This window comes from Anopheles nili, chromosome 2, assembly GCF_943737925.1.
Source record: "Anopheles nili chromosome 2, idAnoNiliSN_F5_01, whole genome shotgun sequence".
Classification (NCBI taxonomy): Eukaryota; Metazoa; Arthropoda; class Insecta; order Diptera; family Culicidae; genus Anopheles; species Anopheles nili.
Window position 1 is genome coordinate 27,908,348 of NC_071291.1, and position 6,000 is coordinate 27,914,347.

Genomic DNA, 6,000 nt, shown 5'->3' on the forward strand with positions numbered 1-6,000 from the left:
AACAGCTTTCGGATAATAACCACTCATATAATGCTGGGAAAACAGCAGCCAGCACGATTTAACTTCTCTGTATTTATCGTAAGGCATGTCATGGAAAGGTTTGAATTTATCCTTGTAACTCGAAACCAAATAAAACTTAGCATGTAACAATGCTAGCAGGTTGGATCACCTAACTTACTGGGTGTTTAACAACTGTTATCTCCGTCATTTTTGTCAAAAACTCAATGTAAATTGTTTTGTACAAGTCCGTCAACATTAACCGGTAATTAGAAACTCATTAGCTCAGTTATCGAAATAGAATAGTTCAGCTAGATTTTATAATACTTTTGTTACAATGAAGTCACGAGTAATGTTATGTACAATGATGTTGCCTCAATCGGTGCAAAATTCGAGCTCTTTTTGCTTCTCAGACACGAGAGAATATTTCGCGAAAGGTATAATTAAATGCCATGATGATAGGCTATTAAGAGGCAAAAACATAAACGCAATCCAATCACTCGGTATGCAATTGTATGTAATGGCATCAAAGGATAAAGTCATTGCTTACACGAATGCACGAATGTCGTCCTTTTCCCAGTAAAGCAGACACTAGCAAGCACATTTCCCACTCGTTATGAAATTAATGGGTGCTTGAGCGTGTGAGCAGACATTTTTTTTATTTCCCCTAGCTCGCAAATACAACTGGATGCGGAAAACAGCAAAATTTCCGCTACTGATTCACGCTCTGTCTTACCGTCTTTCATCGCTAAACATCGCAGAGTAGTTTTCTCGGGCTCCTCTAGCACTTCTCGCCTACTGCGTTGTTTCGTATTATCAAAAGTGCGACCGTGTTTTCCGCTGTGCACCCAAACAAACTAAACCACCAACATCAAACGCGGCCAAACTAACTTGAGTTCGGTGTGATGTGAAAGTTTTTTTTTTTAAACCCACCACCTCATACATCAAACGATCCTCTCAGCTCTTCTAAGCGGCTTTTAAGGTGGTAGCGCGTAAGCTTGTTATAAAAACCTCAAGCTTCCGAAGGCGCAAATGAACGTTACCCTACACAAGTGTGCTCTTACCCCACTTGTGGGAATTTTTTGTTTTATGCAAATTAGAAAAAAAAATCGACTCAAACTGCAAACGGGGAGATGTGTGCTATACCGGAAATGGACAAGAGCTTCAATGTTTGTTTTAGTTTGTGCTTTTTATTTTTTCGCCAGCAAAGCTTAGCACTTAAGTCAGCCGACATCAAAGTGTTTTCGTAGCCACTGGTTTGACTCTCCAACAAACGAGTGCATGCGGGACGATTTTATACCTCAGCAAAACATGTTAATGCGCTCCAGCTCTAATAAGCGTTATCTTTCACCCCTGAGCCGCTGGTTCACTCGATCAAGCACAAGCCGCGTAGCGAGAAATTTTGCCTTGTCTTGCGAAATAAAACAGAGGGTTTGATGAGTAGGGTTTTGGAGTAGTGGAGAAGGCTCAAATCGCACCGTCATTACGCTGAAGCTAGGATACTTTTTTTCTTCTAAGACGGGACGCCGGCTTCGTCGTTCACGGGTCAGGCCGTCGTTTTCGATTTTGGGGCCCTAATCGAAGGAAACGGGGACGGCACAACGCGAAACATCATAACCGTCTTGTCGGCCGCATTTTACCGTGCTGGCTGAATAGAAGCCCCACCGGTACCGGCCGCAATCAAGGGGAATGATTTTTATGGCTGAAATTGATGAAATATGGCACGGTTTTCCGGGGGAAAGGATTTTGCCAGCCCAGCACCCCGAAGCACACACGCCCACGCGATGCGATAAGCAGAAAAGAGAGAAAAGGAAAAAAAAACCCCGGCACTCCGCCTCCCTTACACCGGCAGTCTAACATCGGTTTTGATATAATAGTTTCACTATGCAAACACAGCACAAAGGGTGCCGTTTGGCGAGGTGCTTGGGCCAAAATTTATGCGTCCCTTCCACGCGCCACCGAAATGCAGTGCTGCCCACGAAATCCTTGGCAATGAAATGCAACGTCTGGGCCGCGTTCGTGATCGACGAGGTGAACTTTTCTTTTATTACCCTCGAGCACGCCCGGACAGCCCATTAGGAAGGGTTTCGGCGGGCTGTATGCTTAAAGCGGTTCATGGTTCTTCCACGTGGACGGTGAGCCTTGCGAACGCCGGCGGAAAGGCCGATAATTTGAAGAGGAATTTGAGGAGCTATCGATGGTTGACGGAAGATAACGCAGGACGGTGCAGTTGAGCTAGTGGATGTGGTTTCCTTTGGCCCATAAAACTTTGCCCGAACACAAATAATAAACACACGTCGGTTCACGAGCGGGCGTAAGTGCTCTAATTTACGCCCCGCACATACCGTTTGATTGCGTTTTATACAATCCGACCTAGAGCGCGAATGCTTACCGTGGGTTCGGTTGTACACAATACGCTGGTGGTATATATATATATATGCCATATTTTGTTCCCCGGAATGGTGATGGAAAATTATCACAGGTCCAGCTGAAACGAACCCGCCACCATTGGCAGATGCTAGTGTGCTGCAATCGGCTGTAATGACCGGCTGTCCCAGAACAGGGATCATTGCTGGTCATAGCAGATGCCTATGCAGGATAGAAAATTATCCGATCGTGACCAGAAGCTCAATTAGGACCGTTTTGCTGGCCTTCTCGTAAAGCTCGTATTAGTATGATATGTTTAGTAGGTGCGCGTGCAGTAGTAAGATTGACAAAGTAATGTGTTATTTGTCTATGCTTTTGTATGATTATGCTTTTTAAAAGTACTATAATCATTTAAAAGATAGTCTAAATTCATTGATTTTGAAGTGGCTCAAATTTAATACACCTGAAGATGCACTATTTATGACAATTTTATTCTAAATCAAGGAATATTATTAGGAACGAATCTTAAATGTATGGAAGGATATATCCTTAAAGAATCTGGTGTTTAGCACTCTCTTGCATGATATTATAATAGCTTAAAAGGAAAATAGTAAGCAAAATTCTGCTCAATTTATTGAAAAGAATGCTGACTATACAAGAATGCAGGGAAAAATAAATAGAAAATATTAGCAAAAAAACATTCTCATTATTCACCCCAGAAATGCTTCAAGCAATTTAATTTTTTATTGATGGATATTTACATACAAACGCCTGCCTCGAAGTATAGTGGAATTTATATCATCCATGTGTTCCACAATCTCAACCCGTGTTGTGTGCTCCTTTTTCTCAATTTCCGTTAGAACATGCAAACAGATCATGCTCTTCAACAAATCGGTCGGTGTGGAAAATAGCCGCACCATTTAGCCCGTCCGCAACTGGCACGAGCAAATCTAGTTATTTTTATCGCCGCACATTTCGCCACCACTTTTAGCCCATTGCCTTTTGCGGTTTGCATATTTCGTTGGTGCGAACCTGCGTTCGGCTAACGCGCTTAAAATAGAGAGGGAAAAAGAATCCAAATAAAAATGTGCTGACCTTTTCCGAGCTTTTGCTGTATTTTTCTTCGTTCTGCTGCGATTTTTGCTGAGACACGCTCGAGCTCCTTCAGCGTGGAACGCTCGGAGATTCAATTTACCAACCGATCGTCTGCAACGACTCCACCACTATTCGCCGCGATGCTCCACTCGAGTACGCTCGTAAAAGTGCGTAAAATGTAACATCCTAGAATACCATTTCACGGCAAGCAAACCCGGGCCGCGTGGCCCAGCGTATGTTAAATATGTATACTTTACTGCAGCCATGGTTGGCGCGGCAGACTCGAGCAGATGCTTCTGACTCATACGTGCAATAACCGCACGGTATAAAATTTTACGCTTTCTTCTGAGTTACGAGGAAGGAGCGGCTCTTGTACCATTCTTTAAAGAGCTGTTTTATTTTACACTGCACAGTAAAAAAACTTACGCTGTGCTCATCTTGCCTTTGTTAAAAGAGATAGTGAATAACCCATTGAACGCTTGAAACATGCAGATTACGTAAAGATAAAAGAAAGCTAAATATCTTCCAAAACGTGGGTAGTAAAAAGTACCAAAAAGTAAAACAAGTGAACAATTTTAAAAATACCATTTTGCTTCAAAACCAAAATCTCAAGAAATAAGAAAAAGGCCAAAATATGGAAGCACTACAGGGTTCATAACTCTTAACAATTTTATTTGAAAAACTTCTAGATAATCTTCAATATGCGTTATGTTTTCCACCTGAGGTCAACTCACGCACAGTAGATAGTTTAATATTTGACCCAAGCTTCAGAACCGAAATAAATTGCATGCTGTCCATGATAAATGAAGCTCTTCCCTCTTTTCCCATAGGAGCAGCTGCTGCGTGCTTCGAAACATTGCATACATCCTCCCGGTTCAGTACAATCTGTTCCCGTTACCTTTCGCGGCGTTGCACTTTTACGGTGCAATCTCGGTACATTCAGGGCGCTAGGTTGCGTGCCAGTTTTCGGTCGCGGTTGTTGCTGATAACAAGCGGTACAAAACTTAAATTCAATTTCACCACATCGGGTGGTTTCTTTCACAACCGTGTTTCGTCACCGGCCCCAAGCACTGTGATGGCTGGACTGCCTCTTAGAACCGAACAGCAGGAAGTCTCATTCGTCTCACAAACCCATTCGATCTGCAGCAAGTGGTACTCCATGCTCTCGAGTACCACGAAATAAAACGCATCAAACCTCGAGCCACGGTATTCCCATGGGAACCACGGCCCGATTGCAAGGCGTTCTAGAATCAATAAAAGCATTCCGGAAGGTGCACGACATCTGATCCCAATTAACCTCCTCTCAAGAGAATCTACAGGACTTCTTGCTGTAATGGGCAGGAATCCGACTGTGGACGCCAATATCGAGCCTCTCTTCATTACCAGCTAATCGACCACCTCTGACTTGATTAAAACGGCGGTCCACATGATGGCATGCTTAACGCCGCACACGAAACCAACGTTAGGAGGCTGCATCGGAATGTCCGAATGTCCGCTTTCTTCGGTCTGGTAATTCAATTTTAGGACGCCCCACGATAAGGACGGGCGTCCTGCAGATTCTGACGGAGTAAACGCGAAGGGACGGGAAATTAAATTAGCCTCTCACCGTGCCCGGTGTCGGCTTGCATGTGCTTCGAAGGGTGTTTTATGTTTTCTCCTCGTATAGACATCGGTTATCGTTCATTCGTATCGTCGCGTTTGACACCGGCACCCGCAACGGCTATGGCACTCTTTCCTTTGAAGCAGCTTGAATTCCGGTTCGTTCAAAAACTCGAACTCCGAGCAGTTCTGCTGTGATCTTTACTGTCCGCTGACTGGTGAGTTTTGGCGAAGAGATAGTATTGACAGCCGCCCAGTACGGGGCGTCTATTTCTTTGCAGCTTTTCCAGCTGACGCACAAAAAATTTAATAAATCCGGCAAAGGTCGTGTGGAGCAGTCGCTATTGTGTCCTGGCAAACAGGTTTCCCCTATGCCATGCCGCTGGGCTATGTAACGCTGCACTCCGGGGATGAGCGTTTCGTGGAAAACTAGCCAAAGGGAAATATACTGTTTACGTTAGTCGATATAATTTACTTCGGTGATCGACGACATGCTAGTGGTGATTGATGTGATTAAAAATTGCTTCTTCGAAATGAATTTATGGTTTATCAATATCTATATGAGAAAACAACATCTAAAGATAATGTTCTTTTCCGTTATTCAACGCATCATAATAGCTGAAAAACCTAAACGTTCAAATATAAAATGATTAGTTTGTGATAAACTATTTGAAAACCTTTTACAAAAACGTAATAAATCAATTGGGTATGTACAAAAAAGGCTTTGGCAATTTATGAAACTAAAAGGTCTTAATGAATAATCAACGGATGGTTGATTTAAATGCTCTCTGTGGATAATAGAATTTTAAAGGAACTTGAGTAACAAGGGACCATAGTCATGATAAATAACCAATCGAAAAAAGCTATTTCAATTGCATAGTTTTCAAGCGAGTAAGCATACTGCTGATAGTTTTAAAAAGGAATCTACACATATGCACCACA